This window comes from Phocoena phocoena, chromosome 6, assembly GCF_963924675.1.
Source record: "Phocoena phocoena chromosome 6, mPhoPho1.1, whole genome shotgun sequence".
In the NCBI taxonomy this organism is placed as follows: domain Eukaryota; kingdom Metazoa; phylum Chordata; class Mammalia; order Artiodactyla; family Phocoenidae; genus Phocoena; species Phocoena phocoena.
This window is the reverse complement of record NC_089224.1, coordinates 18,722,580-18,742,622: the sequence shown is the minus strand read 5'-3', so window position 1 is coordinate 18,742,622 and position 20,043 is coordinate 18,722,580. Positions and strand designations below refer to the sequence as shown.

The 20,043-nt window shown below is 37.3% G+C and overlaps 1 protein-coding gene across 1 annotated transcript in view; it reads right to left on the bottom strand.

Moving 5' to 3' along the window:
- LOC136124998 (zinc finger protein 420-like) overlaps positions 1–20,043 on the bottom strand; it is a 96,013-nt gene that overhangs the window by 40,007 nt on the left and 35,963 nt on the right.

Below are 20,043 nucleotides of genomic sequence, written 5' to 3'. Positions count from 1 at the left end.
TACTTTTGTCCTTCCCCAGGACTAAAGGCCTGGAGGAGCTGAACACGGGTCTAGCTTTTGGAGTGTCGAGGTGAATGTGGGAGCAGAGATCATGAGTGGAACAGCAAGAGCAGGGCTGTGTGTGGGAGGCTTTGGCCAGGATTCCCTCAGCCCCTCCCCCTCAGGCTGCACATATAGCTCGGACTGGGGGTTGAAGGTGGGGATCTCAGCTCTGCTGTTCCCCCCAGCCCCAGTGCTAGCCTAGCTTCCCAGGCTGTTCTCAGAGGACAGCAGGCATCCTGCCTCCTTCCTCTAAGACGGTAAGTCTGGGACAACCTGGGGGCAGTGTGATGATCACCCCCATTTCCAGTCCCTGGCAGAGACTGAGACTAAAGCATCACTGAATAAAGACCCACCCCCACCTGAAACCTAAAACAAAAACAAAACCACAAAAACAAAAATGAGCAAGGGTAGCTATACTTATAACAGAAAAAATAGACTTGCCTAAAATTTAACATGAGACACAGAAAGTCATTATATAATATTGAAGGGTCAATTCAGCAAGGGATTTAACACTTGTAAATTTTATACAACTGACATTGGCACACCTAAATATATTAAGTCAATACTAACAGATCTGAAGGGAGAAATTGGACAGCAATACAATAATAGTATGAATTTCATTACCGCATTTTCGACAACAGATATATGATCCATACAGAAAATCAATAAAGAAAGAGCACACTTATGCTCTACTTAGACTAAATAGACCTAACAGATATACACAGAGCATTCAGTCCAGCACCAACAGAATAGACATTTTCTCAAGGATACATGAAATGTTCTCCAGGAAAAAGCATATGATAGGTTACAAAGCAAGTCTTAGCAAAATTAAAATATTTAAATCACGTTAAGTACTATTTTTTTTTACCACAATGATATGAAACTAGAGATCAATAATAGGAGGAAACCTGGAAATGTGCACATATGTATAAATTTTTAAAACACATACTCCTGAATAACCAATGGATCAAAAAATAATAAAAAGAGATGTAAAAAACACTCTGACATACATAAAAATAGAAATACAACATGGCAAAACTAATGAAATTCAGCAAAAGTGCTCCTAACAGAGAAGTTTATAGTGAAAAATGCCTACATTAAGGATAGAAAGAGATCTCAAGTAAACAATGTAACTTTTTACCTCAAGGAATTAGAAAAAAGAAAACACGCAAACCCAAGTTTCGCAGAAGAAAATTACGAAGATCAGAGCAAAAATAAGTGAAAATCAGATAAACAATAGACAAATCAACAAATGAAGAGCTAGTTTAAAAAAAATAAGGAAAATCAACAAAACTTCAGCTAAACTAACACCAGGAATAAGAGCAGACTTTGTAACTAATACCACAGAACTACAAAGGATTATAGGAGACTACTATAGGCATTTAAATGCTAATAGATAGGATTACCTAGAAGAAATGGATAAATTCCAAGAAACATACAAGCTGCCAAGACTGAATTAGGATGAAAGAGAAAATTTGACCAGACCTATAATGAGTAATGAGATTGACTCACTATTCAAAAACCTCCCGGGCTTCCTTGGTGGCACGGTGGTTGGGAGTCCGCCTGTCAATGCAGGGGACACGGTTTCGTACCCCGGTCCGGGAAGATCCCACATGCTGCAGAGCGGCTGGGCCCGTGAGCCATGGCCGCTGGGCCTGCGCGTCCGGAGCCTGTGCTCCGCAACGGGAGAGGCCACAGCAGTGAGAGGCCCACATACCGCAAAAAAAAAAAAAAAAAACCTCCCAACAAGAAAAGCCCAGGAGCAGATGGCTTTCCAGGTGAATTCTACCAAGCATTTAAAGAAGTAGTGCCAATCTTTCCAAATTCTTCCAAAATATTGTAGAGGAGAAAACATTCCCAAACTCATTTTTTTTGAGGTCAGAATTACCCTGCTTCCAAAACCTGATAAGGACATGGCTAGAAACAAAAATCACAAACCAATATTCTTGATGAATATAGATGCAAATCATCAACAAAATACTAGTAATCCAAATCAGTCACACAATAAAAGGAACACGCACCCTGATAAAGTGGAATTTGTCCCTGGATGCAAGGAAGGTACAAAATATACAAATTAATAAATGTGATACACCCCTTTAATGGAAAGTTAAAAATCATATTATCATCTCAATAAATTCAGAAAAAGAATTGGACAAAATTAAAAATTATTTCATGATAAAAACTCTCAACAAGTGGACATAGAAGGAATATCCCACAAAATAATAAAGGTCATATATGACAAACCCACTGCTAACATCTTACTCCACAGAAAAAGTTTGAAATCTTTTCCTCTGGAAAAGAGGAGGATGCCACTTTCACCTGTCCTCTCAACAATGTATTGGTAGTTCTGGCCAGAGCAATTAGAAGAGAAAAAGAAGGAACAGGCATCCAAACTGGAAGGAAAGAAGTAAAATTGGCTTTTGCAGATGACATATTATTATATATGTAGAATATCCTAAATACTCCTATGCAAAAAACATTTAGAACTAATAAACAAATTTAATGAAGTAACAAGATACAGAATATAGAAAACAATGTAGCTGCATTTCATTACACTAGGAAAAAACTATCTGAAAAAGAAATAAAGAAAATAATCCCATTACAGTAGCATCAAAAATAATAATATACTTAGGAATAAACTTAACCAAGGTGGCAAAAATCTGTACACTGAGAACTATAAGACTTTGATGAAAGAAACTGAAGAAGTCATAAATAAACAGAAAGATACATTCATGTATTGGAAGAATTGGTTTTTTAACATCTTTATTGGAGTATAATTGCTTTACAATGGTGTGTTAGTTTCTGCTTTATAACAAAGTGAATCAGCTATACATATACATATATCCCCATATCTCCTCCCTCTTGTGTTTCCCCCCCACCCTCCCTATCCCACCCCTCTAGATGGTCACAAATCACCGAGCTGATCTCCCTGAGCTATGCATCTGCTTCCCACTAGCTATCTATTTTACATTTGGTAGTATTTATAAGTCCATGCCACTCTCTCACTTCGTCCCAACTTACCCATCCCCCTCCCAACGTCCTCAAGTCCATGCTCTACGCCTGCGTCTTTATTCCTATACTGCCCCAAGTTTCTTCAGAACCTTTTTTTTTTTTTTTAGATTCCATATATATGTGTTAGCATACAGTATTTGTTTTTCTCTTTCTGACTTACTTCACCGTGTATGTCAGACTCTAGGTCCATCCACCTCACTACAAATAACTCAATTTCATTTTTTTTATGGCTGAGTAATATTCCATTGTATATATGTGCCCCATCTTCTTTATCCATTCCTAAGAATTGTTATTGTTATACTGTCCCTACAATACAAAGGCATCTATAGATTCAGTGCAACCCCTATCAAAGAGTCAATTACATTTTTCACAGAAATATAAAATTGCTAAAATTAATCTGGAACCACAACAGACCCCCAATAGACAAAGTAATCCAGAGAAATAATTTTTAAAAAGCTGGAGGCTTCACACTTTCTGATTTCAAACTCTATTAAAATGCAATACTAATCAAAACAGAATGGTACTGGCATAAAAATGCACATGTAGATAATGAAACAGAATTGAGAGCACAGGAAAAAATCTCATGTGTATATGGCTTACTAATATTTGAGAAGGGAACTGTGAATATATAATGGGGAAAAGATAGTCTCTTCAGTACATAGTATTTGAAAAAGTGGATATTCGCATGCAAAATAATGACACTGGATCCTTTTCTTAAATCACTCAAAAATTAACTTCAAATGTATTAAGACTTAAGTGTAAGACCTGAAACCATAAAACTCCTCAGAGGAAATATAGGGAAAAGCTTCTTGACATTGGTCTTGGCCATGATTTTATGTGTACAACACCAAAGCACAAAGACAATAGCCAAGATAAACAAGTGGAACTACATCAAACTTCTGCACAGCTTCCACACACAACAAAGGAAATAAGAAAATGAAAGGCAACTGACAGAATGGGTGCAAATATTTGCAAGCCACATCTAATAAGGGGTTAATTCCAATATATATAAGAAACTCATACAGCTCAATATCAAATAATAATAGTGATAATGATAATAAATAATCTGGTTAAAAAAAGGATAAAAGACCTGGATAGACATTTTTTTCACAAAGAAGACATACAAATGGCCAACAGATACATGAAAAGTTGCTCAATGTCAGTAATCATCACTGAAATGAAAATCAAAACCTCAAAGAAATATCACCTCACACCTGGTTAGAATGGCTATTATAAAAATGACAGGAGGTAACAAGTGTTGGCAATGATGTGGAGAAAAGGGAACTTTTGTACACCGCTGGTTGGAAAGTAAATTGGTGCACCCACTGGAAAACAGTATGAAGTTTCCCCTAAAAATTAAAAATAGAATTACCATATGATCTAGCAGTTCCTCTCTGGGTGTCCATTCTTAACAAATGAAGTCACTCTCTCAAAGAGATGTCTGCTCCTCCATGTTCTTTAAGCATTATTTACAGTAGTCAAATTATGAAAGTAACCTAAGTGTCCACTGATCAATAAATGAATAAAGAAAATTATGTGTGTGTGTGTGTGTGTATATATATATATATATATATATATATATATATATGTAATGGAATATATTTCAACCATATAAATGTCTGCCATTTGCAACAACATTGATGTACCTTGAGGGCATTATGCTAAGTGAAATAAGTCAGACAGAGAAAGATGCATATTGTAGCACCTAACTTATGCACGAAATCTAAGAAACCCTAAGTCATAGAAACAGAGAGTAGGTGGTATTTGGCAGGGAAAGGTAAGGAATATAGGTGGGAGAGGCTAAGATGGTCAAAGGGAACAAACTTCCAAATTTTAGATGAATAAGTTCTAGGGTGTAATATACAGCAATGTGACTATAGTTAACAATACTATATACTTGAAATATGCTAAGAGGGTAGATGTTACAAGTTATCATCATGGAAAACAGAGATAACTATACAGAGATAACTATGTGAGGTGATAGATATGTTAACTAAACTTATTGTGGTAATCATTTCACAATATATACATGTATCAAATCTCCACATTGTACACCTTAAAGTACACAATGTTATTTGGCAATTAAATCTCAATAATCTGCAAAAAATAGTGAACAATGTTTTCTCAGTGAAGTAATTGTTCACCACATTGTTCTATATGGAAAGAAGGGGGTTTTTTTGTTTGTTTGTTTCCAGAGTTTGGCTTTATTATGCAGTATAGAGATTATTGGAGCCACTGTGAGACAGACATCATAGAAGCAGAGGCTCTGTCAAATCAATACTGTGTTGCAGCTTGGTCCATTGAAGAAGCCACACCTGGGTTGGAAAGAAGCTTTGTATATATATATATATATATTTTTTTTTTTTTTTTAACATGACATAGCATTTTTAAAAAATTTTATTTATTTAATCTTTGGCTGCACTGGGTCTTCGTTGCTGCGTGCAGGCTTCTCATTGTGCAGCACGGGCTCTAGGCACGTGGGCTTCAGTAGTTGTGGCATGCGGGCTCAGTCGTTGTGGCACGCGGGCTCTAGAGCTCAGGATCAGTAATTGTGGCGCACGGGCTTAGTTGCTCCACTGTATGTGGGATCTTCCTGGACCAGGGATCGAATCTGTGTCCCCTGCATTGGCAGACGGATTCTTAACCACTGTACCACCAGGGAAGCCCTGTAGATACATTTAAACAAATATTTCTAACAAAGCTCATATGAGCCCCTATGAGGACTGTATTATTTTAAAGAATAAATGTGTTCATCAGCTCACTCCATATACAAATAGCTGTTTAAATACACATATATATAAATGTTTCACAGTACTACTTTCATGTGAATTTGAAAAAATATTTCAGTGAATGATTGTCCATCCAATTGCCTGCATTTAAATCACTGTTAAAGACGTGTGAAAAAATTTCACGTAACATTACTAGTGTGCAAATTTTAGAACAGCATTATTTCAATGAATATTTGCCACATCGGTCTGCATGGTAAACATTAGAGACAAATGTTATAAACATGTTTCTAAAAGGGCCACTTTGTCGAGAAGGTGTGAGAAAGGTTATTTCAGTGAATGAATGTGTTTGCCACACTGGACTGCCTATATGTGCATTGTTTAAGTGCACATCTACAAAAGATGCTTCTTACAGTATTTCCTCTGTGAGAAGTTGAGAATAATGTTACTTCAGTGAATGAATGTGCTCCCCATTTGTAATGATTATAAAAGAGTGTGTGTAAAGAGCCACGTATAAAAGATGTATCTAAGAGTGCTATTTCACCTCTAGTTGATAGAGTTATTTCAAGAAATAGATGTATTTACCACGTGTAATAGATGTAAAATGGTTTTATAGACACAGGTATAAAAGATGTTTCTAAGATTGCCCCTTACTTGTGAAGTTGAGGACAGTGTTCTATCAAGGGATAGATATGTTCACTACAGTGTATTGCTTGCAAAGCAGTGTTTAAAGATACATGTATAAAAGATGTTTCTAAAAGTATTATTTGCATGGGAAGTTGAAAACAGTGTTATCTAGGTATAAATGCATTCACAACAATGCTATCCATGTAAATCATGTTTTAAAACAAGTGTAAGAATTTTATATAATAGTGCTACTTGCATGGAAAATTGAGATGAGTCTTATTTTAGGAAGAGATGTGTTCATCATACTGTACTACATAAAAACAAAGCTAAAAAAAAGTTTAAAAGAGGTTCGAGAATGCTATTTGGTGTCCATATTTGAAAACAGTGTTATTTCAAGGACAGATGAGTTCACCTCACTGTAATGCTTGTAAACTGTGTTGAGAGAGAAATTATAAAAGACGTTTCTAAGAGTGCTACTTGCACGCAGATTTGAGATCAGTGTTCCTTCAAGGAGTAGCTGTGTTAAGAACATTGTTCTCACATGGATGGACCTAGATATTGTCATACTGTGCGAAGTAAGTTAGACAGAGAAAAAGACAAACATCATATGGTATCGCTTACATATGGAATCTAAAAAAAAGGTAAAAATAAACTTATCTATAAAACAAAAATAGAGTTATAGATGTAGAAAACAAACTTATGGTTACCGGGGGTAAGGGGGGGAGGGGTAAATTTGGGAGATTGGGATTGACATATACACACTACTATACAGAAAATAGATGACTAATAACGACCTACTGTATAGCACAGGAAGCTCTACTCAGTACTCTGTAATGACCTATATGGGAAGAGAATCTAAAACAGAGTGGATATATGTATAGGTATAACAGATTCTCTTTGCCATACATCAGAAACTAACACAACATTGTAAATCAACTGTATTCCAATAAAAATTTAAAAAAACAACAACACTGTTCTCCATTTAAATCACTGTTTATGCACATTTAAAAAGTTGTTAGGAAGAAGTTTACCTTCATGAGAAATTGAGAGGTGTGGTGGTTTATCATTGTGGTTTTTATTTGCCCTTCCCTGATTAATGGTGTACAAAAGGTATTGCTAGAGTGCTTTTTGCATGCAATGTTAAGAAGTGTTATTTCAAAAAAAGGATGTAATGCATGTAAAACAGTGATTCTAGGCAAATGTATAGATTTTTAACAGTGCTAATTGCATTGAAATTTTATTATATTATTTCATGAAATAGATGCATGGCAGATCATGTAAAACAGTGATTAAAGACACATGTAAACAATATGTTTCTAAGAGCGCTTCTTGCATTCAAATTTGATAAGTTATTTCAAAGAATGGATATGTTCAACACAGTAAATTATGTAAAACTTGTAAATATACATGTAAAAAAGGTTTCTAAGAGTTATATATGCATGAGAACTTTGGAACAGTATTTCTTCAAGAAATGTATGTGTTCACTAAGCTAATATGCTTGTAAAATAGTATTAAAGATAAATGTATAATAGCTGTTCCTAATAGAGCTACTTGAATGTGAATTTGAGACCAGTATTATTGCAAGTTCCCCACACTCTATTAAATGTAAATCAGTGTTTACAGACACATGTAAAATATATTTCTAAGAGTACTGGTTAAATGCAATTTTGAAAAAAGTATTATTTCAAGGAATGTATTTTTTGATCACACTGCTGTCCATTTGAGGCACTGTTAAAGACACATCTATAAAAGTTGTGGACAGCTAAATGCAAAAGAAACAAACTGGTCTACTTTCTCACATCATGTAGAAAACTAAAGTCAAAATGGATTACAAACTTAAATATAAGACCAGAAACCATAAAACTTCTCCAAGAAAATATAGGCATTATGCACTTTGACATCGGTCTTAGCAATTGTTTTGGATATATCTTGTCAGGCAAGGGAAACAAAAGCAAAAATAAACAAATAGAACCACATCCAAGTAAAAAGCTTTTGAACAGTGAAGAAAACTATCAACAAAATGAACAGGCCTCCTACTGAATGGGAGAAGATATTTGCAAATGAAATACCTGGTAAGGGGTTAGTATCCAAGGTATATGAAGAACTCATATGACTCAACCTCAAAAACAAACAAACAAACAGATAACCTGATGATAAAAATGGGCAAAGGATCTGAATAGATATTTTCCCAAGAAAACATACAGATGGCCAATAGGCACATGAAGAGATGCTCAACATCACTAAATATCAGGGAAATGCAAATAAAAACCACAATGAGATATCACTTCACACGTTAGAAAGGCTATTGTAAAAAACAAAACAAAACAAAAACAAAAACAGATAACAAGTATTGACAAGGATGTAGAGAAGAGGGAAACCTCATGCACTGTTGGTGAGAATATAAATCGATGCAGACACTATGGAAAACACTATGGAGATCCCTCAAAAACTTAAAAACAGAATTTCCATACTATCCAGCATTTCCACTTCTGGGTATTTATCAGAAAGAAATGAAAACACTAATTTGAAATGATATATGAACTCCTATGTTAATTGCAGCATTATTTATAAGAGCCAAAATATGGAATCAACCCAAGTGTCCATCAATAGATGAACGGGGGGCTTCCCTGGTGGCGCAGTGGTTGAGAGTCCGCCTGCCGATGCAGGGGACACGGGTTCCTGCCCCAGTCCGGGAAGATCCCACCTGCTGTGGAGTGGCTAGGCCCGTGAGCCATGGCCGTGAGCCTGCACATCCGGAGCCTGTGCTCTGCAACAGGAGAGGCCACAACAGTAAGAGGCCCGTGTACCGAAAAAAAAAAAAAAAAAGATGAATGGGAAAAAAATATATAAATATGTATGTATATGATTCCTGGACTATTACTCATCCATAAAAAAGAATGAAATATTGCTATTTGTAATACCCAATGGATCTAGAAGGTGTCAAGCTAAGTGAAAGACGTCATCTCTGACATCCCACACTTGTCCACAATGCCAGGTTGCCAGGTCAACCATCCATCCATCCGTGGATCATGGGTCTCCTAGAATTGGTCTTGGTGTCAGGCTTCCTGGTCAACCAGCTCACCATCTTGGGTGTCTGGGCACCTTGGACTTCCTCTCAGGTGCTGGGATTCCAGGTCAACCAGATATCTTTCAGGGGTGTCTAGGACTTGGCCTCTGGCACCACGCTACCAGTTTGACCAGTTGTCATTTCTGGACATCCCAGACTTGGATGTTGATGCTGGGCTGCCAGGATGACCAGGTGTTTGCCCGGGAGTCCAGATTTTGCCTTCTGAACTTGGCTGCTGGATCTACCAGCTGTCCATTCCAAGGTGTCCTGAATTTGCACTGGACTGCCGGTGTGTCCAGCTGTTTATCTTAGGCATCTCTGACTTAGTCTCCAGCATCAGGCTACTGGATTGACCAGCTGTCCATCATGGGCATCCCAGATTTGTCCACTGTTGTCAAGATGCCTGGTCAATCAACTGTCTGTCCTGGATGTCCCAGGTATCCTAGACTTGGCTTTGAGTGCCAGGCTGCTGGGTTGACCATCTGAATATCCCAGGCATCCTGGATTTTCCTTGATGCCAGATTATTGGTTTGACCATTTGTACATCGAGGCTTCATGGATGTCCCTGATGTGGCCTCAGCCATCAGGCTGTCAGGTCAACCAGCTTTCATCTGGGGTGTCCTGGACTTAGCCTTGAATGCCAAGCTGTCAATGAAGTCAGGTGTCCCAGAATTGGCCAATGGTGTCAAGTTGCCAGGTCAACCAGCTATTTGTCCCAAGCATCTCCAGCTTCTTTGCCTTGGCCTTGAGTGCCAGGCTGCAGAGTTAACCAGCTGGCCATCCAGGGCATCACGGGCATCCTGAACCTGGCCTTCATTCTCAGGATGCTAATTCAACCAGCTTTTCACCTGGAGTGCCCCAGTCTTGGCTTCTAGTGCCAGGCTGCTAAATTGATCAGCTATCTGTCCTGGGCATTCCAGACTTGGCTTCAGTGCTGAGCTACTGGCTTCAAAAGAACAGCACCTTTAAAGAAGTTTCAAGTGGCTTGTTACAAACATACTCATTAAAAATCATTCTAAAACCTTCATTTTATGCCTTACAAAATGGGTATCACTTAGCTTGAATGAACACAAACTTTGGTGAATGCAGCTTGCAAGTACTTTATTGGAAACATGTGTATTACAAGTCTTCTTAGATACTTCATGCATTAAAGAATGGGTAATACTTCCAAACGAGGAAACACATTGGGCTGAATACATCTTGATAGTATCTTGCTAGAAACATCTTTACTAAAACTCTTATTATACACTACATGCATCATAAAATGAGTATCATTTGCAATCACTGAAAGAACTCTGGGTGGAACACTACTTGCAAGGAGCTGCATAGAAACATTTTAGTTATGTCTTCCTTAGCACTTCACTACAGGCATTCCAGAATAGTGATAATTTCCATTCATGGAAGAACACTGTGTTGAATCCAGCTTGTAAGTAGCTTGAAATGTTTCACTGCATGTAAATATTACAGGATGGGTATCACTTCCATTCAACGAGAGAACACTATGCTGAACAAAGTTTGAAAGAAGCTTGTTAGAACTTCTTTATTACAAGTCTTGTTAAACAAGTGACTATATGCATTAGAGAATGAGCATCATTTCCATTCTCTGAAAGAATATTGTGCTGAACACAGCTTACAAGTAGATTGCTAGAGTGTACTTTACTGCAAATACTGTGAAACCCTTCACTGCATGCATTACAGAATGTCTATCACTTCCATTTGATGAAAGAACACTCTCCTAAGCAAAGGGTACAAGTAGCTTTTAAGGAGCACCTTTATTACATGTGCTCCTTGTTACACACTTTCCTACATGGATTACAATATGGGTATCACTTCCATTCACTGAAATAACACTGTGTTGAATGCAGCTTGCAAATGGATTTTTATAATCAATTTTATAAAAAGTGCTCTTAGGGCTTCCCTGGTGGAGCAGTGGTTGAGAGTCCGCCTGCCGATGCAGGGGACATAGGTTCGTGCCCCGGTCCGGGAAGATCCCACATGTTGCAGAGTGGCTGGGCCCGTGAGCCATGGCCGCTGAGCCTGAGCGTCCAGAGCCTGTGCTCCGCAACGGGAGAGGCCACAACAGTGAGAGGTCCGCGTACCACAAAAAAAAAAAAAAAAAGTGCTCCTAAAATCTTTACACCATATATTAGAGTGTGTGTCACTTCTATTCATTGAAATAACATTGCTGAAGGCAGCTTGCAATAGCTTTCAGAAACATCTTAGTGCAAGTGTTCTTAAACACTTCACCACATACATTAAAGAATGGATATCACTTCCACTGTCTATAATGAAAGTGTAGTAAACACAGCTTGCAAACAAGTTTCTTAGAATCCTCCTTGTAAAAAATGCTTTTAAACACTTCTCTACATCCACAGGAGAATGTGCATCACTTCCATTCACTAAAATGACACTATGCTTAATGCAGTATGAAATTAGCTAAAAATAAAATTTTAATGAAAGTTTTCTTAGATTTTTCACTACATGAGTTACATATCCAGTATAAGTACACTCCCTGAAACGACACTGTATTAAACCCACTTGCAAGTAGGTACTTAAAAAAATCTTTATAGGAATATTCTTAAGCACTTTAATATGAACATTACAGAATGGGTATCACTTCCATTCACTGAAATAACACTGTCGAACACAGCATGCAGGTAGCTTGTTAGAATCACCTTTATTAAAGTGTCCTTAAACATATCACGTCATGCATTAAACTTGGGAATCTCTCTCCTTTCACTGAAATGACACAATTCTGAATTCAGCTTGCCTGTAGTTTCTTAGGAACCCTTCATATCAAGTGTTCTTAAACACTGTGCTAAAGGTAGCTTATAATACTTCATTACAGGCATTACAGAATGGGTATCACTTTTATTCACTAAAATAACTCTGTGATCAATGTAACTTATAAGCACTTGTTTGAAATATCTTTACTCCAAATGTTCTTAAACACTTCACTACATGCATTTCAGAAAGTGTATCACTTCCATTACTTGAGAGATCACAGACAAGTGTGCAGTTTGTAATTGGCTTGTTAGAAACATTTTTATTGCAAGTGTTTTGAATTCTTTTACATACATTACAACATGGGCATTACTTCCATTTATTGAAATAACACAGAAACACAGCTTTTAAGTTGCTTATTAGAACATCTTCATTACAAATGTTCTTAAGCACTTAAATACATGCATTGCAGAATGGGTATCACTTCCATTCACAGAAATAACACTGTGCTGAACACATCCTGCAAGAAGGTGTTTAGAAACATCTTTGGTATGTGATTATAGTCACATCGCTATGTGTATTAGATAACAGATATCAGTTCCCTTCACTGAAATACCACTGTTCTGAAAAATATCAAGTAGCTTGTAAGAAACATCTTTATAAGATGTGTTCTTAAAATTTCACTACATGTATCACAGAATGATAGCATTTCCATTCACTAAAATAACTGTGTTAAGAGCTTGTTAAATATGCATTAATAGAATAATATTTACAAGTGTCCTATAGTAACCACAATGCATTGCTGAATGTTATCACATTTATTCACTCATATACACTGAGCTAAATGCATCCTGAAAGTAGTTGTTTAGGGAATTCCCTGGTGGTCCAGTGGTTAGGACTCTGCGCTTCCACTGCACAGGGCCCAGGTTCGATCCCTGGTTGGGGAACTGAGATCCCACAAGCCCCATGGAACAGCCAAAAAAAAAAAAGGTAGTTGTTTAAAACATCATTATTAAAGCTTTTGACAAAATTCAACATCCGTTTATGATAAAAACTCTCCAGAAAGTGGGCATAGAGAGAAACTACCTCAACATAATAAAATCCATATACGACAAACCCACAGCAAACAATATTCTCAATGGTGAAAAACTGAAAGCATTTCCTCTAAGATCAGGAACAAGACAAGGATGTCCACTATTATTCAACATAATATTGGAAGTCCTAGCTACAGCAATCAGAGAAGAAAAAGAAATAAAAGGAATACAAATTGGAAAAGAAGTAAAACTGTCACTGTTTGCCGATGACATGATACGATACATAGAAAATCCTAAATATGCCACCAGAAAACTACTAGAACTAATCAATGGATTTTGTAAGGTTTCAGGATACAAAATTAATGCACAGAAATCTCTTGCATTCCTATACACCGATGATGAAAAATCTGAATGAGAAATTAAGGATACACTCACATTTACCACTGCAACAAAAAGAATAAACTACCTGGGAATAAACCTACCTAAGGAGACAGAAGACCCGTATGCAGAAAACAATAAGACACTGATGACAGAAATTAAAGATGATACAAACAGATGGAGAGATATACCATGTTCTTTTATTGGAAGAACCAACATCATGAAAATGACTACACTACCCAAAGCAATCTACAGAGTCAATGCAATCCCTATCAAACTACCAATGGCATTTTTCACAGAACTAGAACAAAAAAATTCACAATTTGTATGGAAGCACAAAAGACCCCAAAGAGCCAAAGCAATCTTGAGAAAGAAAAACGGAGCTGGAGGAATCAGGCTCCCTGACTTCAGACTATACTACAAAGCTACAGTAATCAAGACAGTATGGTACTGGCACAAAAACAGAAATATAGATCAATGGAACAGGATAGGAAGCCCAGAGGTAAACCCACACACATATGGTCACCTTATCTTTGATAAAGTAGGCAAGAATATACAATGGAGAAAAGACAGCCTCTTCAATAAGTGGTGCTGGGAAAACTGGACAGCCACATGGAAAAGAATGAAATTAGAACATTCTCTACCACCATACACAAAAATAAACTCAAAATGGATTAAAGATCTAAATGTAAAGCCAGACACTATAAACCTCTTACAGGAAAACATAGGCAGAACACTCTGACATAAATCACAGCAAGATCCTTTTTGACCCACCTCCTAGAGAAATGGAAATAAAAACAAAAATAAACAAATGGGACCTAATGAAACTTCAAAGCTTTTTCACAGCAAAGGAAACCATAAACAAGACCAAAAGACAACCCTCAGAATGGGAGAAAATATTTGCACATTGAAGAAACTGACAGAGGATTAATCTCCAAAATATACAAGCAGCTCACGCAGCTCAGTATCAAAAAAAACAAACAACCCAATCCAAAAATGGGCAGAAGACTTAAATAGACATTTCTCCAAAGATATACAGATTGCCAACAAACATATGAAAGGATGCTCAACATCACTAAACATTAGAGAAATGCAAATCAAAGGTACAATGAAGTATCACCTCACACTGGTCAGAATGGCCATCATCAAAAAATCTACAAACAGTAAGTGCTGGAGAGGGTGTGGAGAAAAGGGAACCCTCTTGCACTGTTGGTGGGAATGTAAATTGATACAGCCACTAGAGAGAACAGTATGGAGGTTCCTTAAAAAACTAAAAATAGAACTACCATATGACCCAGCAGTCCCACTACTGGGCATATACCCTGAGAAAACCATAATTCAAAAAGAGTCATGTACTACAATGTTTATTGCAGCTCTATTTGTACTAGCCAGGACATGGAAACAACCTAAGTGTCCATTGACAGATGAATCGATAAAGAAGATGTGGCACATATATACAATGGAATATTACTCAGCCATAAAAAGAAATGAAATTGAGTTATTTGTAGTGAGGTGGATGTATGGACCTAGAGACTGTCGTACAGAGTGAAGTAAGTCAGAAAGAGAAAAACAAATACCATATGCTATCACATATATGTGGAATCTAAAAAAAAAAAAGGTTCTGAAGAACCTAGGGGCAGGACAGGAATAAAGATGCAGATGTAGAGAATGGACTTGAGGACACGGGGAGGGGGAAGGGTAAGTTGGGACAAAGTGAGAGAGTGGCATTGACATATATACACTACCAAATGTAAAATAGATAGCTAGTGGGAAGCAGCCACATAGCACAGGGAGATTAGCTTAGTGTTTTGTGTCCACCTAGAGGGGTGGGATAGGGAGGGTGGGAGGGAGAGGCAAGAGGTAGCAGACATGGGGATATATGTATAACTGATTCACTTTGTTATAAAGCAGAAACTAATACACCATTGTAAAGCAATTATATTCCAATAAAGTTGTTAAAAAAAAGAAAACAATACCATTCAAATGGATCAAAAATAATAAAATAATTTGGAATAAATGTTTCCAAGGAGGGGAAATACTGAAAACTATAAGAGATTGATTAAAAAATCGAAGAAGACACAAATAAGGGAAAGGTGTTTCATGGTCATGGATTGGAAGAATTAATACTGTTAATAGATACAGACTCTCCAAAGAAATCTACAGATTCAGTGTAATCCATATCAAAATTCCAATGGCATTCTTCACAGAACTAGAATCCTAAAATTTGCATGGACCACAAAAGACCCCAAATAGCCAAAGCAATCTTGAGAAACAACAAAGCTGGAGTCTTCACATTTCCTAAATTGGAACTATATCAGAAAAGCTATAGAAAAAAAAAAAAAAAGAATGCTGTTGACAACAAAACAGACACATGGATCAATGCAACTGAAGAGAGAGTCCAAAAATAAACTCACAAATGTAAGGTCAATTAATTCACAACAAAGGTGCCAAGAATATACAAGGGAGAAAGAACTGTCTCTTTAATGAATAGTGTTGAGAAATGTGGTCAGCCATATGCCAAATAATGAAACTGGACCCCTAATTTATACCATACACAAAAATTAACTGAGTGGAATAAAGACTTGAAAATAAGACCTGAGACTGTGTAACTCCGAGAAGAAATATAAGAGTGTAAACTCCATGATATTAGTTCTGGAATAAGTTTTTTTTTTGGATTTGACACCCAAAGCAAAGGCAACAATAGCAAAAATAAACAACTGGGACCAAATCGAACTAAGAAGCTTCTTGACAGTAAAGGAAACCATCAATATATTGAAAAGGTAACCTATAGAATGTGAGAAAATCTTTGAAATCATATATGTGATAGGGCTAATTATGAAAATATACAGAGAACTCATATAACAATAGAAAAAACATTTTGATTAAAAGTTAGCAGAGGATATGAATAGAGATTTTTCCAAAGAAGACATTCAAATGGCCAACAGACACATGAAAAAGTGCTCAAGATCACTAATTGTAGGAGAAATGCAAATCAAATTCCCAATAAGATATCACCTCATGCATATTAGAATGTATATAAAAAAGACAAGAGAGAACAAGAGTTGGTGAGGATGTGGAGAAAAGTGAACCCTTGTGCACTGTTGTTTGGAAAGTAAAATGGTGCAACTACTAAAGAAAACAGTATGGACATTTCTCAATAAATTAAAAATAGAACTACCTAATGATCCAGCATTCCATTATGGATATTCATCAGAAGGAAACAAAATCAGTATCTCAAATAGAAACCTGTACACACGCACACCCCCATGTTCACTGAAGCATTATATTCTAGATGCACCACAATGATTTAATCTCACTAGTAGTTGGTCTGTTCATATTTTCTATTTTTCATGATTCATAATTGGTAGGTTGTAAGCTTATAGGTATTTAGTTTTCCTATATTGTCTAATTTCTTGGCAAATAATTCGTTCATAGTAGTTTCTTATGACCCCTAGTGTTTCTAATAGATCAGTATTTGGAACTAATTTTCACGGTAATACACTGCTCTTTTTCCCATATACAACTGGTTTCATGAGGAACATCTTTTATACGCTTCTTTAAATAATGTATTCCATGCACTAGAATTTGGTGAATACATTACGTCAGTGAAATGTCACTCTGCTCTTTCATATGTATAAATCACTTTCTGAGAAACATCTCTTATACCTGTGTGTTTACATAGTGTATAGCAAATATCAAAGCGTGGTGAAAATATCTTTAGTGAGTTAATATTCTTTTATATATGCAGCTAGCAGTCTTTGAAATTTATTTTACACAGGTAATTTTACATAGCGCATTCCAACAACAGTGTGTTGAACACGTTTTCACTGGAAAAAACCCTATCATTTTATACATTCACATGTAAAACTAGCCTTTTAGAATAATCTTTTATACATGTGGTTTTCAAAATGTATTCCATGCCCGTTCTTCCAGTGATCACATTCTTCCACTTAACACTGACTCATTCAGGAGTACAACCACAGTAAGTAGAAGCAACCTTTATATATGTGTCTTTTTTTGGCTGCACTGGGTCTTCGTTGCCGCGTGAGGGCTTTCTCTAGTTGTGGCGAGCGGAGGCTACTCTTCGTTGCAGTGTGTGGGCTTCTCATTGCGGTGGCTTCTCTTGTTGTGGAGCACAGGCTCTATGTGCACAGGCTTCAGTAGCTGTAGCACGTGGGATCAGCAGTTGTGACTCGTGGGCTCTAGAGCACAGGCTTATTAGTTGTAGCTCACGTGCTTAGTTGCTCCATGGCATATTCCCGGACCAGGGCTCGAACCCGTGTCCCCTGCTTTGGCAGGCAGATTCTTTTTTTTTTTTTTTTTTTTTTTTTTTTGCGGTACGCGGGCCTCTCACTGTTGTGGCCTCTCCCGTTGCGGAGCACAGGCTCTGGATGCACAGGCTCAGCGGCCATGGCTCACGGGCCCAGCCGCTCTGAGGCATGCGGGATCTTCCCAGACCGGGGCACGAACCCGTGTCCCCTGCATTGGCAGGTGGACTGTCAACCACTGCGTCACCAGGGAAGCCCTGGCAGGCATATTCTTAACCACTGCACCACCAGGAAAGCCCTATATATGTGTCTTAATTAGAGTAACCTTAGCACCACAGTGTGGTCATTCTTTCCTTCACTGAAATAACTCTGCCATATTTATATATACAACGAGCATTCTTTGAAACAATTTTATATGTGAGTTTTATCATAATATATTACATTAATAATAGTGGTAAACACTTTCTATCACTCAATTTATATCACCTTTATACACATAAACACTAGTATTCAAAGAAGCATGGTTTTCAAACCTACCTTTACATAATGTTTTCCATGTAGCACCTTGTGGTGAATTATTCGTTCAGTAAAATAACACTATCCTTATTCACATACACAATTAACGTTCTGTAAAACATGTACATTTTTCTTTATAGTGAATTCCATGCATCACAGATTACTGAACACAGTCTGTCATTCAAATAACTACAGAAATGCAACAAAATTCTAACTCTTAGGAATGTCTTTTATACATGTTCCTTTACAGGGTATATGATATATATTGTACTTGGTGAACACATTCTTTCACTGAAATTACACTGTCCTTTATTTACATATACAACTAGCATTCTTTTTTTTTTTTTTTTTTTTGCGGTATGCGGGCCTCTCACTGTTGTGGCCTCTCCCGTTGCGGAGCACAGGTTCTGGACGCGCAGGCTCAGCAGCCATGGCTCACGGGCCCAGCCACTCCGCGGCATGTGGGATCTTCCCGGATCGGGGCACGAACCCGTGTCCCCTGCATTGGTAGGCGGACTCTCAACCACTGCGCCACCAGGGAAGCCCACAACTAGCATTCTTGAAACATTTTTTATACATGTGACTTTTCATAGTGTATTCAATGCATCACAGTATTGTAATCATATTCTCTCACTAAAATAACAGAAATCTTTTTCATGTATACAACAAGCATTCTATATGTTTCATGAACTTTTTTACATACATTATGCTATGCACTCCAGTATGGTGATTACAATTTTTCACTCTAGTAACACTGTCCTTATTTCAATTACACAACAGCTTTATTAGGAAAAACGCTATGCAACTAACTTCACAAAGTTTTTTCATGCTCCACAGAATGTTGAACTCAGTCTTGTACTAGAATTACACTGTCATTTTTACAAGTACAACTGGCTTATTTATAATCATCTTCTATACGTGTGTCTTAGAAATTTTTTTTCCACGTGCCACAGTGTGGTGAACTAATTAATTCACTGAGAGAAGGTAATATTTATTTGCACATACCACTGGCATTCTATTTAACATATTTTATATATGTGCCTTTACACAGTGTGCTGTGTCTGGTCTGGGATTTTCCGTTGGGAGGCGTTGGGAGGCATTTGATTACTAATTCAATCCCCTTACTCTTTCTTGGTCTGTTCAGACTTGCTATTTCTCCCTGGTTCCATTTGGTAGGTTCCATGACTGTAGGAAATTATCTTTTAGGTTATCTAATTTGTGTTGTATAATTATTGATAGTAGTCTCTTATAATCCTATGTATCCTGTAGTGTTAGTTATGATTTCTCTTCTTTCATTTCTATTTTTTTTTTTTTTAAGATTTTGGGGGTAGGAGTTTAGTAATTTATTTATTTATTTTTGCTGTGTTGGGTCTTCCTTTCTGTGCGAGGGCTTTCTCTAGTTGTGGCAAGCGGGGGTCACTCTTCATCGTGGTGCACGAGCCTCTCACTATCGTGGACTCTCTTGTTGAGGAGCACAGGCTCCAGATGCACAGGCTCAGTAGTTGTGGCTCACGGGCTTAGTTGCTCTGCGGCATGTGGGATCCTCCCAGACCAGGGCTCGAACCCGTGTCCCCTGCATTGGCAGGCCAATTCTCAACCACTGCGCTACCAGGGAAGCCCTCTTCTTTCATTTCTTTAAGTCTTCTTTC